This window comes from Hirundo rustica, chromosome Z, assembly GCF_015227805.2.
Source record: "Hirundo rustica isolate bHirRus1 chromosome Z, bHirRus1.pri.v3, whole genome shotgun sequence".
Lineage (NCBI taxonomy): Eukaryota > Metazoa > Chordata > Aves > Passeriformes > Hirundinidae > Hirundo > Hirundo rustica.
Window position 1 is genome coordinate 24,594,827 of NC_053488.1, and position 21,529 is coordinate 24,616,355.

Below are 21,529 nucleotides of genomic sequence, written 5' to 3' on the forward strand. Positions count from 1 at the left end.
CCGCTTTCCCCTCTTTCTTTTCTTTCCCTCTTTCCCTCTTTCCCTCTTTCCCTCTTTCCCTCTTTCCCTCTTTCCCTCTTTCCCTCTTTCCCTCTTTCCCTCTTTCTTTCCCTCTTTCTTTCCCTCTTTCTTTCTTTCCCTCTTTCTTTCTTTCTTTCCTAATTAATTCATTAATGAGCATGAAAAAAGCTTATTCTGGTTGTGATAATTTCTATATTGTCTAACAGTTGGAAAGAAAGAAGGATGTCAGTGCCAAATTTTCCTTCTGAGAGTGAATATTAACCTGTGTACTGTTCTCACAGTTTTTAAACAGGTAAAGAGTCCTTCTTTGCCCTTGGGATGGCTATTGAATAAGGTAGAACATATTCCCATGAATAAGGGTTTTTCTGATATTCAGCCAGGTTTTTTTACTTCATTACTTGAACAGAACCCCAGTAATCGTCTTCTAACACTAATGTTTTTCACATTAACACTAATGTTTTTCACATTAAACTTTTCTTGATCTTGTGTGTCCTTATATCAGAGACAATTAGCTAAAATTTACTTCAAACATCTCCCCCCAAATTTCTTTCTTTAGACCAGAGACAGGCTGAAGAACAAATTTCCAAAACCAGTGAAATGGGCAAGGTACGTTTCAATATCATTTGAATTTTGAATGCTGGTGTTAAGAAAGAAAATAACAGTGCCTACAAGAACAGGAACAAGGACCAAACAAGGAAAGAAGGAAAAGTAGAGAGAAGTAGTGAAGGAAGGACAAGAAAAGCAAACAGGTAAAATATTTTATTCCTTTATTCCAGGTTTATAACATCTTTCAGAGACACACTGATTTGGTTTCATCTCTATTGGTCAATTCTCAATGCTTTGCTGAAGCTTATTTGAAATTTCTCAAGCAGCAGGACTTTCATTTTTCCCTTGTTAAATTTATTCCTCATTTCCATTGTTCTCCCTTGAACCACCATAAAGTAATTCTATCTCTTTTTTGTTCCACTTTTCAGATGCCCTTGAAAATATATCTTGCTCTCTGATTCCTAGGTCCTTGTTTACTCAGGCTAAGCAAATCCCAGTCTTTACCTCTGGTAATGTCTGAATGTGAAAGAGGGAGGATGGTGACTCCAGAACTGTTTAATTAAGGGAGCAAGGTTAAAAATATATTTCTGGCTGAGTATTTTGTTTTATTAATAGTGTTTAATTGATCATGGTGAAATGGCTATTATAGTGAAGGAGGGTGTTACCTTCCAAAACATTTTCCAGCAAATTTATTTAATTGTTTCTGTTTACTGAACACCCATTAGTCCTCTGTCACACATTAAAAGAAATGGCCAGGATTAATAGCAGCCTGCTCACCCCCAAAATATCAGAGCTGCTTTATGTATTGATGACAAGTGACTCATTAAGTTTAAACAGATATAAGCTATAATTTTCATTACATTTTTGAATTTTTTTTTTCTTTGTGAAACTCAACATAATTCTGATGGCTTAATACTTTACAGAAATCAGATCAGAAGATTTGCCAACTCTATTCGTGAGGAAGGATGAATGCTTGGTGATATTAACACATAACACAACAACAGTTAATTAACATCTTTAATATGTTTGCTGCATTTCTTACTTAGAGATTACAGAGTACTCTCTGAAAGAGAATAAACAGTGTGTAATAGAGGCAGTAAGAAGAACAATGTTCTCTGTTTTTTTGAAGGCCTTGCAGAGCAGAGAAAGTTGCTTCTGCTCTGGAAAATCTACCTGCTGCTTTAGACTTGAAGTAAAAGAGTTCCCACAAATCTCTGATGAAAATAAAGGGCTCAGAGATGTCCGTAACAATCTGAACTTTGAATAACTTGCATATTTTATAATAGCAAGCAATTCCCCATGTCTACCCAAGTATTGCTTTTTTTATAATGGAGAAAGTCAACTACTGCAGAGCCAATTCATGCACCTCATCTCCCTGGTTTTCACTGATCATACAACAAAACCCAATAGAATTGCATTGTTACAAAATAGCATTCCACTTGTTTGTTTGTTTGTTTGTTTGTTTTTAAAGTGGTGGGTTTGGGGTTTTTTTCTTACACATGGGGAAATTTAGGTAACTCTGTCTCACTCTAGTTGGAACTGGTCTTAGGCTACATTTCTTGAATCATGCTTCGAGTCTGAAAATCCAAGGCACTTCTCAGGATGTGAAAGCCTGGTTTGACTGTTTATAAATCTTGAAATCAGATTCAGGCTAATACTCAGTAACTTTGAAAATAATGGCTTGATGCAACATGCTTCCAGCACTGCAGGATCTTCTGAACTCTGTATGGAGAACTTCCAAAATAATACATTGAAAAATGAGACTCTTCCCACACAAGTTAGTGACTAGTTCAGCACTGGTTTTGTAATAAACACATATATTGGTTACTCGAACATGTTGGGGTGCCATGCAGAAAAAACAATAATCAAAAACCCCAGTGGGATTAGTTCCATGTGTGATATGTGCAGTGATTGAGTGAGCCCCGTATTCTCCTTGTGTCATTGTTTAAGCATGAAAGAAGCGATGAGACTTAATCCTCTGTCTGTGCTCCATTCTTCAGTAGCCCTGTATATTTATGCTTAAATCCTGACTTTCTTACACATAGCATTTAAATTTCTGTGTCTGACGTCCAACTCACAGTGGTTCTACTTTCTTAAACGTGGTTAATTCTATTGTAATTTGATGACACAAATGTGAATGCAGCATACATTAATATAGCTGTGCACAGAGTTATGGTCAATAATATTTCAACTTTTTTAGTGTAAAAACATGACTGAAAATCCTGCTTCATTCTGATTTTTTTCCTGCAGTTCTACCTGCTCCTCTTTGTGCTCTGTGTATTTGTCTCTAATGAAAGACTGCAAAATGTATCTGCACATAGTGAAGCAACAGATTTCTATTTATCGTCTGCTTAAGTCAGATAAGATCCTCATTGTGTATGTAATTTCTCTTTATCTGAAGACTCATCCTGCCTCTCATTTTTGCTTTCATTTTAATGACTTTATTTTTGACTTTCATTTCATTCTCAGTATCTTTCTTAGTTACTGGATCTTCTGGACTCTCTACCCCTTAGAAAGCTAGATGATTAATTTTAAGACTCACAGAAACAGATTCTGAAATTAATTTTATTCTGATCCCCATTCTTCAAATTTTATGTTTTCAGCAAAACTGATAACAGAAGAAATAGCAATGGTACCAAAACAATGATATCTTTTAGGATTTAATGCAGTACCCATTGAAGTTCCTGAAAATCTTTTTGTTCTTTTAATTAGATTAAAAGTCATTTTGTAGACTCAAACATGGGAAAAATAAACTCCTATTTTTTTTCTTTTTTTTTAGTGATTGTGTATTAAAGGTCTAAGTGCATTTTTTTATCTTACACATGTTTATACAAATACAAAATATTTGTTAAAGGGTTTAAGGTAAGAGGAATGTTAACCTTCAGACTTAGTTGCAAACATCCACACAAAGGAACAGTATTCCCTGACTTGTTTTTTGTAAGTTAGTGTCAATTTACAGGAGAGGCTGCCTTTCAAAACATGTAATGTGTTACTTCATAGTATGAAAAAAAAAAATCCTTAAGATGAAACTGTGCATGTGTGAGCACATCTGATGGAAACATTGATCCAGAATTTTGTTCAGTTTCAAATCACCCTCTTGGCTGAAAGAATCTCCAATAAAATGTGCATAACAATAGGAATAATAAGAAATGCAGCCACAATGTAGGTGCAACTCCAGTAAATGTTGAAAGGTAAAATTCTGAGCAACTTTTCTGAAAAAAAAACCATACCAAATTTCCTTGTAATTGGTACACCTTGTATTTTGAGTGGTGTGTGTTAAGTTAAAAAAAAAAGACAAACCAAAAACCAGACAACCAAACCAAACCAAACAAAAAACCCTACAACAACAACAATAATAACAAAAATGCCACCCAAATGTAAACAAAACATTTGCTGGAGATCCTCTTAGACAATAAACACACTTTTAAGTACTTACTGAATTCTTTTTGGACCAGTGGTGACTGTTGAGGGGTTTTCCAACTGGGTGCAGCTTCTCTTCTGGGAGTTTCTAAAAGTGTTCTGCATCCCCAAAGCAGTTCTTATCTTTGTGAATGTCCTGCAACAGCCATTTAGAACCATGCAAGCTATAATTTACATCCCTTATCTGTTCCTTTCAATCTGTCTTTTTAACAAAACAAATTACACTGGAGTATCTTCCATGTGAAACATATGGTTTGCAGCACCTGGATATGAGTTAAGAGGATTTTGGAGTTAAACTGGCTTTTCACTTCCTAAGGAAATCTTCCATTTACCTTATTCCAGGCACAGTATACAGAGGTCCATGTTTATACACTGACATCTTTCTGGAGATTGCAAAATGGGGTCTCATTGGAATTCTTTAAAATAGTTATGAACAATCTCACCCTAAGTTTTACAACAAAACACATTTGCCATGCAAACTATGGCTTAAGATTTAAGAATGGAAGTAAAAATAGAGCATAGAAGAGCCTTTTGAGGTGTCATGCTTAAACATGATGATGTAGTCTGTCTTGAGTCTAATCAGTGCTCATTACTGTCTATTGGGATTTTTTTTCCTCACTGAAATGCTCTTCCAAAATACTTTTACAAATAATAATAAAAATCACATTTGAACAAAAAAAGAAAAAATAGTTGAAGATCTTAGAATGCAAGAAATTGATTTTGATTAATATAAATTCAGCTTCCTTACTATAATAATTTATGAATCACAAAATTAGATTTATCTAACTGATGTTAATCTTGCTCCAGATAACTGTGAAGTTCCTCTTCTGACTCAATACATAATTAAAAATCAAAATAATAAGATTTATGTTCATTTGTTTATTCATTTTGTAAATCTATAGGCCTTTTGCTGGCAAAGTTTTGAGTAGAAAGATCCAAGAAATATAGATTTTCCTCTTCTTCATGACTATTTAATTGGTTAAAGTGTGCCCCATTTGCAGAAGCCAGCAAGCTGATGCTGGCTACATTTTAATAAATGTACTCCTCACCCAATCAATACATCCCTGGGAAAAAAAGTGCTGCTCTATCATATGTTAATGGGAAGAAAATCTTTTTACTATAGTCAGTCATCATGACAAACAAGAATATGAAACCTGTTAATGAAATGACCAGCTGTCTATAAAATGAAAGACTCAGAAGACAGTTTCTTTTCTTCCTTTAACTCAATGAAACAAAATGGAAAATTAGACTGGATCTTGTTGAACAGGAGGTAACGCTCATGGTTGGAAATCAAATGCCATAAAGTCAGAATTGAACTTAATATGCCTATGATGCAGAGAATGGAATTCACTACAGCTGTGTTGACATAGAATATATTCAGATGTTCATAAATGGAACAATTCAGGCCCAGTCCCAAAGATGGATTTTAGAGTTCTGATTCCTATTTTGGTTTCAAGCCACCTATTGATTTAATTGATTTATTGATTTCAGGAAATCAATCTGAGGTTAGGGGAGTTCTAAGCAGAATCTGAGCGCCTAAATATGTTGATAGATGTTACAATTAGAACATTTTTTTTTTCTCCTTTTATCATTTTTACCTCATTAATATTTCCAGTGGAAACAGTGGGACAAGCTGTGTAACTCATTATGAGCCTAATCCAAATATATCAGATGTCATCTAGATTTCACAGATTCTATGATTTTTTAACATGGTTAGAGCCATTACATAATCTAGTCTAATATCACAGGCTTCTGGTATTTATCAGCTGATCCTGTTGAGTTACATTTGCCTAACCAAATCTTCAGTAGCTGCAAAAAAAAAAGGATTTGTATTTTTTTTATTATTGTTAGTTACACATTTGCCATGCAAGTTTTATAATCCTGCATGATTACCAAATCAAGTGTACTTGTAAGACAATAAAACCTTATTATCTGATGTGATGTTGAAGATTAAATACAAAAAATGTAGTTAGATATCTCAAAATTTGAAATGAGCTGGCCATTCGTGTAAGTTAGTTTAACTGTTAACCTATACCCCCTATATAACAATGGAGAAAAAAGGTATAAGAAAGTGAGGTAAAGAATGTATAGCAGCTGACATACTGAGCATGGAAAAATCTCTGTGATGCAATAATAATCAGTGAACAGAGAGAGCTTGAAGCTTTATTTATGTTTGAGGTTCACGTACTTGTAAAAATGGTAGCTGGGTGACCATGTTAAAAGGGAGTCTTGGAAATAAAGAAACCATTACTCATCAACCACTTGAACCAATCATTTAAGAACAAAGGAAAGACCTGCTTGATTTATTTGTTGTGAAACATTATCCAGGAGGTGGAAAATATGTTTTTAATACCCTTTGTAATTTGATTTCTGAAACAGAAAAAAATCAAAAAAACCTCTTTATTTCAAAAAATTCTTTATTTCATTCTGTGGATGATGACACCAAAACCTACTTCTTCAGGGATGCAGATAAGAATGGGAAGAAAGCAATGTTGCAGCTTGTTAACCATTGAAACTGACATTTCTGGGATTTTTTTTTTTTAATTTTTTTTTTTTTTTTTTACATATACTGTCTATATTGCTGAAATGTTTGGTATCTTTCAGTGCAATAGAGGAACCCCCATGTTGTTCTTCCCTTCAGCTGTTGTTCTTCTGCTCTTGTGATTTTTTCATGTCTCATCTAACAGCAGCCCATAATGTGTGATAAAGATTATGCAGAGATACACCAGCATGCACTCGACTCAGTTCTGAGTAAATGTTGGAGTATCTCTGCACAGTCTGAGTAATTTGGACTTCTTTCTCCCAAATCACAAGATGTATGACCATTTTCTTCCTTTTGAGTCACTTTCATTTGAATACAGTTCTGCCAATAATTAACATCCCCTCCACCAAAAAAGCAGTGACCAAAACAGACATATTGGGAAGACGTACCACAATGGGGAAAATAGGAGAAAGGATTTGCTTTTAAGATATTCAAGAACCTTCTTTCAAGACACTTGTAAAACAGAAAATTTCCAGCATAAAATAGTTCTGGGTTTTGACTGAAAATATTACTTTCTGAAAATAACATTAAGACAATGGAGTCTACCCTAAGTGTCAGCCGGAATGTTGACTCTGTCGACTTTTTTCCTTTTTAATTTTATTTTTCTTTTTTATTTAAATCATTATTTCCTTTATAAGAATAAGTCCTTGTGTTTCTGTTCTGTTTTGGTTTGTTTGTTTGTGAGCATAAAACTCCCACAAACCTGGAAAATCTTCACATGAAAAACCCACTGTGAACAAACAAACCAAAACCCCACGCAGTCAGGTTTGACTGGCTGATATAAGAAGCTGCATACAATGGCTGAATCTTTCTCTGTGCTACTTACTTTGTTCCATTCTTTTATTACTTCTATGATCTTAACAGATGAATGCACCAATAGCTCATTTTGGTCCTAACTCAGCTCTGCCTGTCTGGTTTACTGCCATCAATATTGCACATACAATATTGCATCTAGAACCTAAATTCAGTGAAAGCTTTCTCAATGGAGAGACTCACTGAATGTGAATCTTCCCTTTGATTTCAGTAGTCTCATCAGCGTCTAACTGATATAGTACATCAGAGATTACTCACTAAATTCAGTTTTACATTCATACTGTCTGTTAGTTTATAGTTCTTATCAAAAGGACGTGGATAAGGAGTTTGTGCTTATGAAAGTGCAAAAGAAAGAGAAAAGGCTCTCTAAAAAAGCTATTGCAAAATATAATGAACCTGGATGTTTAAATGTTCACTTGACTGAGTAAGTTGATTTGGAAGACAAAAATCTTTGGGGACCAACAGGGAACACAGTTTGCTGTGAGATGTTTTTGAAAATCTGTTTTAACTTCTCTAAGTCAGGATCTTAATTCACTGTTTTATGTATTTTGAGAAGATAGTTGTGTAAAATAAATTCTTCCTTGGTCCTTTTTTTAGATTTTATTTTATTTATTTTTTTTTATTTTTTCCCCCTAACTGCTGCAACTTTTCAAGGAACTTCATGGTGACAGACTGCAGAATGCAAAACCACCTGAAAACTTCAAGAGTATCTGAAGCTTTGGTCCTTAAAGTAAACCTTTAATCACAAGAGACATATGGGTGATTTTTTTTTCTTCCTCTGGCAAGTGAACTCAATAGAAGAACAAAACTAAAGATTCTAGCCTAAAGAGGAGGTAATTAATGAAAACAGAAAAAAAAAAAGGTGTCTTGGTATGTTGTGAGAAATGTGTATCTTTTGGGAATTTGTCCTGCTATGTGAAAGAATTGATTCCTCATTTTATTTTTTAAGGAATACCATTAATATTTTGCAAGGTGCTGCATGTGGGTTGGGGCAATCCTAAGCACAAATACAGTCTGAGTGGAAAATACACTGGGAGTAGATCTGAGTAGAAGGATTTGGGAGTGCTGGTGGATGAAAAACTGGGCGTGCACCAACACTGTGTGTGTTCGGCCCAGAAACAAATTAAGTTTGGTTTCTCCAATCCAGAGAAGAGCAGGCAGCAGGTGGAGAGCAGGGATTCTGCCCCATTCTTCTGCTCTGGTGAGACCCACTTGGAGAGCCATGAGCAGTTCTGGGGACACTATATGAGAAGGACCTGGACCTTCTGAAGTTATCCCAGAGGAAGAACACAAAGATGATCCAAAGGCTGGAGATCCTCTGTTACCGAGATATGTTGGGGCCAAGGGTTGTTCAGTCTGGGGAAGAGAAGGGTCTGGGGAGGACTTAGAGCACCTTCCAGTGCCTAAACACACTACAATAGACTTTTGACAGGGTCATAGAGTGATAGAACAAGGGGTAATGACTTCAAAGAAGGAAAAAGGTTTAGATGCTGTCTTTGGAATAATTTCTGGTCTGTGAGGGTGATGAGACACTGGAACAGGTTGTTAAAATACCATAAGCTATGAAGTCAGAGAAAGTTTGGAACAAAGACATTAAAAACATAATGAAGATATAAAAGGTGAAATTAGAATCTGGCACTATGCATTATGACATCAAACTCCTATACTTTTTTTTTTCTTTTTGTTTGTTTTGTTTTTGCTTTTGCTTGTATTTTGTTTGTTTGCAAAGACAAGCCATCAAACTGCATAATATTTTGTACAGGGAAAAGATAAATGCTATAGTGTAAAAACATATCCTGCTTGAATTTATTGTATCTAAGTATTCAAAGTTATTTTTTAGGGGAAAAATATAGACTTTTTTTTTTTTTAATACTAATTGATTTTTGAAAAACTTGTAGTATGAACTACAGAGAGTGAGGTTGCATTTTAAAGTAATTTACTCTATAGAAGAGCTTGAGATTCTGCATCCAGAAAGAGCCACTAAGTACAGGGTGTACTGAAGAAGCTTTAATAATTAGCAGATGTAAGAGAAAAGGAAAGAGAAAAGGAAAATTATCTCTGCGTGTTTCATCGTAAAGATCAGCTGGGATTTCATGTGAGAAATTCAGCACCATTGTCCTTTTATTCTGATCTAAGCAACATTGCATTAAAAATAACTATAACACCTTGTCTTTTTCTTCTTTTCTCTTTTATTTTCATCTTTTTAGAACAAGACTTTGTTCAGAACACCAAAATTAGGTATATTAGAGGTAAAATGTGGGAAATACAGCTTCTTGATCTTAAAGTCTTTTCTATTTCCTGAGTTAGTTAGTCAGTTAGTTAGTTACTTAGTTAGTTAGTTAGTCTGAGAATTCTTCTTCCACAAATCAATAACAAAATTAATCCATTATAACATCATTAACTGGGTAGTAGACTCCCAAAACTTAGGCTCCTTGTGATTTTTCTGAAAAAATCAAGACAGCCATCACAGAATCCATGACTTACCTTCTGCATGGGTCTTTTCCTGTTCATGGAAGTAGAAGGACTGTGGTTAAGTCACACTTTCTGGGTGATGCAGAGCTTATTGAAATGGTGAGTGGCACTGGTGCATCAATATGAGGTGCACTGGATGAATCAGCTGGACCTGAAGGTCAGTCAGCACTCTGCTTCCATGAACTCCTTTGGAGTGATTCTCTGTAAACTTGTCAAAACATTACAATTTTTTTAAAAAGAAGATCAAACAGACATTTCTCTCCAGAAAATTCTCATAACCAGAGAGCCAAGCAAATAGAAAGGGATCAACTTTATTAAAACAAACAAACAAACAAACAAACAAACAACCCAAACAAACCACTGTCTTTTGATGTTTTGAGGACCTTGGGTTTTTTATCTTGTTTGTTTGTTTGTTTATGGGGGTGGGGGTTGGTTTGGTTTGTGTTGGTTTTAGGGGGGGGGGGGTTTGATGTTTTTCTTTCCTTGGTTGTCTGGTTTTGGCTTTTTCTAGCAGTTGTGTTGGTTTGGCTTTGTTTGGTTTGGTTTTGGTTTTGGTTTTTATTGGTTGGTTGGTTGGCTGGTTGACTGGATTGAGGGGGTTTGGGTTTTTTAGGAAGTGTGGGTTTTGAGATTCCTACTTTGATCTTTGATTTTTTTGGTTGGTCCTGTTTTGTATTCTTAATAAAGAAACAAAATATCCACATAAATATGGGATTTTTCAGTGGCAACTAAGAAAAAAGCTAGTTGACTACCTTTTTTGCTTCCCTTAGTAGAAGAAAAAGTAAATGACAGAAACTGAGTTTCAATAAATACCAGAAATTCTGTAAGATAATGCAAAAAGTCATGATTTTGTTTCCATTGCATTTTCTTTGAAAGACATAACTAAAAGATTCCAATCTAATTTGACAGAGTTGATAGCATGGTGCAGGTAGATTGCTCAATAAGATGTAGATAATGTTATTAGCCTAATAAACAGCCAAGATATGGAAGAAATTATCTATTTTGTAGTTGGAGGATTATATTTGTGTGTCCCATTGTTTACTTGCCAGCTGATAGTGCATCAAACTTCTCTTTCAACCTTTGTGCATCTTGTGATAAGTGTTTTATCTGAATGCATCTTTATCCTGTAGTATAAATAAATTCAGCTGTATAAGTTAAATCCTATTTTTGAAAGATGCATTTATTTACATCTATTCTTTTAAAGCACATCACTTGGAAGTATTTTGTTTGATTTGAGAAGGAGAGACCAGACTGACTGCAAAAAAAAAAAAAAAAGAATTAACACACAGTAGCATACTTATAAAAAGCCATCTTTTTTTACAAATACTTGTGCATTTGTGGGAGTGCTCTGTGCAGCCAGGAAATGTCACTGCAGATGAATTTTAAATAAAGTGTTTGTGTTTCTTTGGGGACTTTCAGATCAGAAAAGGAAATGGAATATTTACAAATTGGTGCATAATTCATTTTCTGTGGGTAGCTACCAGTTTTATTTCCACCCCTAGCCTGAATGCATTGGAATCTTGTAAAAAAATAAAAATCATAATTATTCAGCTATAAATATGAAGGCCAGGAGGTAGTCATAATTCTAATAGTAACAACCATAATTGCATTAATTATTTTTTTTCTATTTAGATATTCATATAAAATAAAGGAATAGAAATCTCTGACAGATGTCTTGTATTATTCTTTGAGGAAGAAATATGCTTAAGCAAAATGCTGCCACTTTGACATTGTTCAAGTGTACATTTTGTATAATTCCAACATGCACGCCTCTTATCCAATTTTACATTGTCCTGGTACCACTGACTTTGATAGAGCTTCCTCAAGTTTACGACTGTGTAACTGAGTCATCATTTGGCCCAGTAATTGCCATACCACACAGTATTCTTTGCAACAGATAGAGAGTTCTTTTTGTGAAGAAGGTACAAAACTCAGTCAGCTGAGTCCTAATTTCTGGTCTCTCTCTTTCCTCATCAATGATAATGCACTAATAATTAAGTACCTTGATGTTTATACAGTTCTTTAGGATGAAAGATGAAGGGTGTGGTGTTTATGCAAAACACTCACGTGTTTTGTTTTCTACTTTGGGGTGAAAAGGTCTGGCAAAGGTCATCTCATCGCACAGCTAACCTGATATGCAGCAGTTAAAAAATTTCAGTCTGATTTCATGCTTATCATAGCCTGTGTATCACTCTGCATTTATGGAATATTTCAAAATTTCATTCTTTTTTTGACCAGTCAGATCTTAGAGAGGGCTTTGCACTCGATAACAGAATGAGTCTGCCAAGTTCCTTATAAGAGAGGAAATGGCAGGAGTGAATTTACCCTATTTTTAACAAATTGCATTGGCTGACAGTCAAATATCATATTGATTTTAGCATTGCTCACTTTATAATTTGCTACATGGTCCTAAGTCCAGCATATCTTATTGACCTCCTCATAGCCCTGCATTACAGGGAGCTTCAGGTTTACTGAGGTATTTCCAACTTTTTTAAATGAAGGAATACACACTGCCCCCTGCTGAAGGGCTGCCAAAAAAAACTTTTTTTTTTTTTTCTTTTTTTTTTTTTTACACTAATATTTCTTTCTTCAGACTGTGTCACAAGTACTGGACATATGAGTGGTTTTGCCTAAGCATTTGTGATGCAGATGGCTCATCACCACTTTTAGGGGTAAGTTTTAGGCCTTTCAAAAAGCCTTACCATATATTTTTGACTTTGTCTCCAATGGCAAACAAATTTTATACCTCAAGTTTAGGTTCACTGGATGATCATACTGTTAGCAGAACGTTAAAGATTTTTTCAGGTAATTTATGTCCTTTGGAATAAGTTATCAAAGTGCATTTGGAGATATTAATCTTGCTTCATTTCAGATGTCTAAATTAGCTGTGCAGTCTAACCTACCAAAACAGGCTCCTACTTTAGCTTGTGGAGGTAAACCAGGACTCCAGAAAGCAATTTGTCCCGTCTCACAAACTTGTCTTAGAATGAGATAACTTGTGCTCTCTGCCTCCCTCTGTATCTCCCTCATTTACTAGGTTTTTTCAGGTTATGGGGATGAACTTAAAAGAAATTATTCTCACCTTTAAAACTCTCAAATACCCAAATGGAAACCATTCTAACCCTTCCAAATTCAACGGTAGAGCTTCTTGCAAATTTTGCTCTTATTGTTTTTGATCTGATATTTTTGGAGGTTTTATTTCTTCCAAAGTTACTCTCAATTAATGCATTTGTAAAATTGAATATGGATATGAAAAAGTTAGCATACATTTTTTATTTTATTGAAAAACAAAATAAAAGATAATCCATCTCCCAAACCAGAAACCAGAGTACCTTCTGGAAAATTTCACCTGTTCCAATTGCAGCTCCTTTCTTCCTTCCCTTCTCCCAATAGACAGTGTAAAAATTTAACACAGCTTTATTCTTCCACTGTGTGATCAGAAACTCCTCTCTCTTGGACTACTTCCTTGGCATTTTTTAACACACTGTACATAATACCCCTGTGCATTACTAGGAGGCTAACCTCTCATGCCTTTGTTAGCACTAATTTCTTGTCTTCTACTTTGTTAAGTCACCTGGAGGCTGATGGAAACTGCGAACCTGGAGCACTAAATAATGTTAATTAATGACTGTGATCAAAGCTGAGGAAGATGATGAGGTTTCTCCACGTAATCTGTTGCATACCTTCACTTATCAGATGTTTGTGTCATTTGGCACATTTCTCTTGGGCAGAGATTTTTGGGTGACACATACCATATTAATCGTTAATTATGAAACATTATGGTGCCCGTTTAGCTAAATTTGCTTACCTTATACAAATTCTATGAAGAAAAGAACTGTGGATAGTTCCAGGTCATTATTACTAATTACAGAGCTCACCTTCTCTTGGGGCACATACTTCTGAAATGAATCCTGCTTTCTGCTAGTCCTCTATTCCTAGGCATTTGCCATTGGTTTCACTTAACTAACCATGTCTATTCACAGAAATCAGTACAGGCTGCTCAAGAGTATTTCTGATATATAGAAAGCTCTTGTCTCATAGGCTCACCTGTGTTTTGTCTTGAATGTTTTAATTGTTGCAGTGTCCTTCACTCCTAGCAGGCATTGACCACAGGCTAGCTCAGTTCTGCACTGCGGCAAACTCGGATTGGTCGGGGTTACAGGCAGGGCGAGTAACCTCCTCCCGGTGGGTCTTGATTCCTCACACTGGCGGATGGACCTGATGGCGTCACGACTACGGGGGCGGAAAAAGGATCAATTTTCTCCAGAGCAGGGTAAAAGGTGGTTTATTAAAGGGGAGTCCAGCAAGGAGCTCCACCTCAGACACTTGCTACCCAGAGAGAACCCAGATCAAATCTGAGCACGAACTTATAAACGGGGGAGGATGAACCATTACAAAAAACTCCTGATAAAACTTACAAAAATAACATAATAAAACAACTCTTGCGCCACCACATTTAATGGTACCAGTTTTGTCGGAATTTAGCTTTTTTCTTTCTCTTTCCCTTGGTGTATGTTTACATTGTTCTGGCTTTAGGTTAGAGCTCGCCTTTTTATCTCTGTTCATACAGCACAAGGAATTCTGGTACATAGGAGCTGTTCTTATGTATTTCCGCAACTGCATCTGAGAAGGCAATATGGCCATATCAATAGCGTTTAAATTGGAGAAATTATTATCCTAGGCTCCCCCTCTAGTTGTGCTGAGAGATGTATCTTAGAATCACAGAATCACAAATAGTTTGGGTTCCAAGGGACTTTAGGGACCATCTCTTTCCAAGCCCTCACTGTGGGCAGGGACATATTCCAGTGTGTCTGGTTCCGTTCCCGCACCGGGCGGGAGCTGACCTCCGGCTAGCTCAGGTCAACACAGCCACAGATGTTCCCAGTCCAGGGGGCATGCAGGCTATTACCTGCTGGGTTGGCTTCTCAGCTGGACCAAGTAGTATCTTGACAGCAGCATCAATAAGAAAAGATTGGCTCTCAGCTTAGCAGGTTAAAAGATGTTTATTCAGGCCGGGCTGCGGGAAGTCTGCAGCCGGTCCAAACCTCAGGCCAGGGGGGCCAGAGACCTGAAGCTGAAGAGCTGAGGAGCTGAGAGAGAATTTGAATCTCCCTCCTCCACCTTGTAAGTGGGGGAGGGGTTCAAGAGAGGTTACAACAAGACAACAAATCAGGGGATTCAGGGGGTTACAAGGTGTGCCCACCCCCAAGCCTCTGACCAACCACCTCCAGAGGAAAAGAATTCCCCCCAGGCTACCTATCACCTGAAGCCCTCTCCCTGAGACTTCGCAACCTGGGAGGGCTCCTGGAGTGATAGACAGGCTGCCCAGAGAGGGGGGTTGGGGCAGAGGGGATGTTACAAGTCAGGAGAGGAGTGGGAGGACTGACACAAACCACCTTATTATACAGACAACACAAAAGGGATACAGAATTGGGGATACAGTGAAATGAACCATAACATAAACTTCTTATAAAAACCTAATAAAACAGTTCTGCACCACCACATTTCACTGGACCAATTTGCTCAGGACCCCTTCCAACATGGACTCAACTTATTTAATAAAAATAGAATAAGTGGGAGCATAATGCAGAATATTCTAGCTTTAAATTACAATGGACAGAAGTTTAATCCTGAACAATAACAGTAATTGGAAAAGTTATGATCCACCTTATGTGGAAGCTCTTCAATGGTTCTAGAAGCAAAATTGTCTTAATAGCAGACAGATTAGGAAAATTAGCTTTTTTCTTGACATAAATAAAAGAATAAATCAATAAAATCAAACATTTTTTTCAGTATTTGCACTGGGGAAAATACCTGGTGCAATGTCTTCTTCAGTAGAAAGTCTCATATCTAAATGCTACATTCCTAGGGTGTTTTTAGCGCTTAATAGGAAGTCTTTGTAATCAGACAAAGCTCCTCTGCTTAATTTTGTTTTTTTAGAGGAGGATTTGGGATTTGTTTTGATTGGTAGGTTGTGGTTTTTTACAGCAAGAACTGACTTCAAGCCACCGACTTCAATTATTTATATTTTTTTTTCTTTATTATTTATTGGGAGACTATATATTTTTTGTTGTTGTTGACTCATTAAAAAACTTGAGGAAAAATAGAATCAGAGAAAGCAAAACATATTGTGATTTTATTTCGGGACTTCAAACATTTTTCATGTGGTTTTAAGAACTTTTTTTTTTTTTTTTTCCCAAATAAAAATCTTTGCAATTAAAATATATCAATAAACTATATTTTCAATACTTTTATGCAAACAGTTTGAATTAGTGTTGCAGTACTTTGTCAACCAGAAAAACAGATTTCTTAGCAATTAAATCACAACTACCAGCTATTCTAAAGATATTTTTAAATGATCACACTCTCCCTCTTAAATCCTAACAAAAAATTCTGTTAAAAAATCTGCAATGCTAACTCCTGATTAATCAGGGCCTTTAAGCAGGTTTTTCTTTTCCAAAAGCCTAAAACTTATGTTTAATCCTTTACCTGAACCAGGGCTTAAATCATGGCTCACACCTATTCTTTCTCTACCTGCACCAGCAGTAAAACATCAACCATATTTCTACTTACAATTCTTTGTGACACCATCAACATATGAACAAGATCTCTGCAGCTATTTCTTTTTCCCCTCACCTGAAATAGTTTTCATCTAAAAGTCAGAATCAAATAACTATCCAAAATAATGTAGGTATTTGTTTATCTTAGCTTAAGAAGAAATAAAACACACATTTATACACTCTAGGAGACACACACAAATGTGCTTAAGGGATGAAGCACTGTCTTCATTGCAAATGACAAAGAAACCAAATGGATTGCTAAAAGCAATATAGTTTCTTCCCACTCTGCCAGGAAAATGGCTGCACCTCCTGCACCTTAACTGTCAAGAAAAAAACTTTATTATGCCTTCTCTCACTTGCTCTTCCCTCTCTTCCCTCTCCGCCTTCCCTTCTCTTTCTCAATGTATCAGTTCATCACATAGCAAACATGACTTCTCCTCAATATATCTCTCTTTCAGATTTCATTGACCTATGACCTGTAATGTCCCAATTTGCTTCAAGTACCTTTATTTATGCCAGTCCTAGGACCTATACATTTTGATCTAAGAAACTGTATTCTCTCCTCAGTGCCTATGGAGCACACTTTACAGGTACCATCAGTTCAGAAAAAGCAGTCACCCAATATATGAGATTGTGACAAGGTATAATGTAATGGTAGTTATGTGAACCTCCAATAAACTAGTGGTACTTCACAGATTACTTGGAGAGAAAGTCTTTTAGCGTGCTTGAAGAAGTATGAAATGAATTTCATTTCCTTCTCATTTGCCTTGCTTTTGAAAGGTTTCATGCAAGATATGTGACCAACTATTATAGTACTAATCCATCCATGACAGAGCTCAATTTTCCCTGAGAATTTACTTCTGAATGGGCTGCAGAAAAACTTGAAAGCTGAAAATTAAAGTACACTGAACAGAGCAACCACTGAGCTGTGGGCAGCTGTCTGTCAAGAAAACTAGTTGGAACAAAAATGTAAAGTAAATTTTATTTTTATTTATGTTTTTAAAGCAATCTGAGAGGCAAAGTTTTACAGCCCTGTGTGTAAACAAGGGCAATGAGATGGAAGTGATGACAAGCTGCTGTTGTTGTGAGTTATTCTCATTAAAGTAAATATTAAAATAGGACCATGGGTTGTTGACAGTTTTAAAACAGAGCACTGTTCTGTACTTAGTCACCCATTCTGAGCAGAAATCCCGTGGTAATTCAGGCACAAGTTTATTTTTTTTTTGTTTCCTTCATGTCACTATACCAGATAACTTCAGTAGGCTATAGCCACAGTCCTTCAATAGGGTGCCGAGAGTGGCTAAAATAGATTTTAAAATGTGTAGCACAATTGAAGATAATACTGTATAAATAGAGTGCTCAAGTGAGTGCAGTAAGCCATTATGGACACAGCACAGACAAGGTTGTGATGGTGCAGTGATGTGGCACTCACTCACCCCGTAATGGAGACAGCTCTGTCACCCTGCACAGTGCACTGCTGCTCCATGCACAGGAACGGGGATGGGAAGGGACACTGGTGGGACGTTTGCCAGGAAAAGTGGTGCGTTCAGCCCATTCAGCACTGGGGATGATGCCCCACAATAGGATCGTCAATGTGGCAGCTGTTGTTATTGCCAAAATCTTCAAATACCTTGGGAGCAAGACAAATGAGAGGCTGGATGCTGACAACTTCTTCCACCTGCACAATTTATACTGGCATGGCCAGTAACTGAAACTTATTTCTTATTCCTGACAGTGAGTGCTGGAATAAAAATGTTTCTGCCTGTGCTAGTCACTATTGCCTGGGCAAGGGGAAAGCCTGACCCTTTAAGAGCATATTTCATTTGACCCATCTTAGATATGGGCCTGAGATGAACATTGTCCTCAAATTTCCCACCTTTTCTTTACTGGATGTGAAGGAGTTTGGGTGAGTAGCTCAGTTGGAAATATCTACATGTAGGCAGAGCATTCTGACACGTTTCCTTACATTAACAATATAACAATTCTCACTTTGCAACTCCCTGTACATAGGGGCTAATTTCTCCAGAAATGTTGACAAATTTATTCTTGGCCTGAAAACCTTTCTAGTTTGACTGTGAAAAGAAGTATTTTTGTGGCACATACGATTATATTCTACCTCTGCCCTGCAGCACAGCTGCAAACATTTGTGAATTTGCCTGAGGCAAAAAGTTATATGTTTTCTTAAACATCTGATATTCACTGCCCTGGAGAATGAAAGGTGAAATGGAAGGATATTTGCTGAAACCAGAAAAACATGAGATTCTCTTTCCCTGAACAGAATTCCAAGTAATAGGAGAGATCAGTAGAGATGCAGGAATTTATGCCATTTGAGAACGTGACCCAAAGCCAATTTTTCTAAGTACTATCTCTTTTTTTCCCAACAAATGTTAAAGCTAGTATAAGCTAGAAGAGAAAAAAAAAAGTCCATTCCCCTGCCACTGTGTGACATTGAAGAAGTATTCCTGAAAATATTTTTCATTGTTTTTGACAAGCACAGGTTCTTGATCCCTACAGAAAATTTTCAAGGTGTTGGAGCCAGGGAAGCTCATGGCATCTATGAAATTTTATCTGTAAAACTGGACAATAATCCTAGAACTTCATTAGAATCAATGAAATTTCTTTGAAGTTGGCATTTGATGGATACTGGGCATATAAAACTTCCTCACAGTCAGGCTGGAATCATAAGTGTCAGTCCCATGATTTATCCCAGAATATTTAGATGGATTCATGACAATGCTTTTGTCCTACAGAAGTCACTTACATGGTGTCCAGTACATTTTTACACTTTTCTTTATTAAATTCTTGATATTTTTCTGTAACTAATTTCATCCCATTGCAATTCCATCCACATACATGCTGGTGGGGTTTTTTTTGTTTTGTGGGGTTTTTTTGGTGTGTTGGGTTTTGTTTTGTTTTGGTTTGGTTTTTTTGTTGTTGTTTGTTGGTTTGTTTGTTTGTTTCCCATTAAAACAGGAAAGGAAAGAGAAAATACAAAAGACTTGTAATTAAAGAGGTGTAAATTGTTTGTCACAAAGATTTCCCCTCCCTTGCAAATTAAGTATTTTCACAAAGATACCATTCATTTGTATTTAGAAAACTTAAGTTGTCATGAAAGGTCCCAGTGTCATACTGGAGAGAGCAGGTGTCAAAAATCTCACTTGCTTCTGAGAGTCAGAGGTCCTGAAAAAGATATTCTGTCTCCTCTTACTTGCAGACATTACAGGTTACATCCCCAGCAGTAAAGAGTTGCTTTTTTATAAGGTAAAGTATGATATAAAGGAGGTATATCTTCCCTGAAAAAGACCATCCTTGTCTCAAAATCTTTACTTTCCATGCAGGAAGGAGACATCCTGGTCCTTTCCCTTTTAGGATGCTTTCCATTTAACGTCAGTGTTGCAAGATCTCAGCTATGAGCACCTATCAAATGCCAGGAGTTTTGCTTTAAGGGAGGGGAAATTGCCAAGTTTTCAGGAACAACCACATCGTCATGGCTGGGAACTGCCATGCTGGAACGGTGCTGGTTCATCCAGCTCAAAGTCCTGCCTCCATTAGTGCTTGTGCTTCGGCCTCCAAGAGTTGTGCAAGACCCCTTGCTCTGGGAAGGGAATTTTTTTTGGTAGGAAAAACTCTTCTGAGTTCCCAAAATCCCTAATGGCAGTTTCCACAATGACAAGTGCTCATTTCATTAATATTTCTCCCTTTTTTCTATTAATAATAGAAAATTCTGCATAGAAAATAGAAAATTAATTTTCTATTAATAATACAGATTGAAAAATTTCATTCAGCAATTTTTGCTCTTGATTTTAAGTACTTGCAGACAAAAAAAAGGAGCTCTCTTCAAAATAGCAAATGTAGTGAAGAATTTGTCTCATATTTGTTATTACATTAAAACAAATTAAATGTAATTCTATATATTATGATCTGGATTTTTTTTTTTTTTTTCTGAAATACCTTCACATGAGGAAAAAAAAAAAAAAAAGTAAAAGCTTAGAAATACACTTCAGGGAGGTAAAAAACATCTAAAAATCATCTAGCAACTTTAATGTGATTTTTATTTTTGTTTGACATTATACCAGTGCGTACTTATTTTGGTATGTTTGGAGATTGGGGTGGAAAATAATGACACATGGATCACTCAGATATGTAGATAGCTGAGATATTACCAAAAAAAAAAAAAAAAAAAAAAAAAAAAAAAAAAAAAAAAAAAAAAAAAGATATTTTCACTTGCATATGTGAGTGTCTTTGAAAATTTAGTTCTTTAATCTCTTGATGTATCATTTCTTTGTGTCCTGTAAAATAATAAAGTTTTCTCGCTTGGATTTGCATGGTTATAGAATTACTTCCATGTTTAAGAAGCAGTTAGAACACAAGACTCTGGATTTAAGATTAGAGCTACTACTGTGATGAAAATGATTTCTAAGTAAATCCAGGTGAGATTCTACTATAGCTATTTTTTGTCTCTTTACTTTTGTTTCAACTGGAGAAGCAGAATTATTTATCTTCCAGCAGAAATTTTAGATTTTTTTTTTTTTTTCTGTAATATCTTTTCATACTTTTGCTCATACATTAAAGCCATGACCAGGATATTTGAACTAATAAGAATAATTCCTTGAGGTCTTCCAATTCTATACATAAAATCAGTTATTTAACTTTCTTTCTTTTCTTTATTCTTGTTTATTCAGAAGCATTGTGTAAGCAGCAAAGCTTCCCAGCATGGAAAAAAATCCAGATATTCAGAGAAACATAATTTCTATGGTTTTATTGTCATCCCTACCTGCTATTAACTTTGAATCCCATTTTTGTGTTGTGTCTAGAAATCTATTGGTAATGATCCATTACAATGAGGTTAAAAAGAAAAAGAAGAACATACAAATAAATATGACAAAAGCAGGGAGGCAGAAAGAGGGAGAAGACTACAAAATATCCATAAAAAATCAGAAACAAAGAGAAAGGACCACAAGAAATAGGCAGCTCATAGAAACTCATGCTGGGGCTTTTGTTACAGAAGCAAGAGCCTGGAAAAAAACCAGAACCATAAAGTTTGTGCACAGTATGTGCCTTTAGGCCATTGGCATTAATTAAGATTCTATGGCTTACAAACAATTATGACATAAATAAAATGAGATTCTTTCTACAGTAAAACAATAAGAAATTA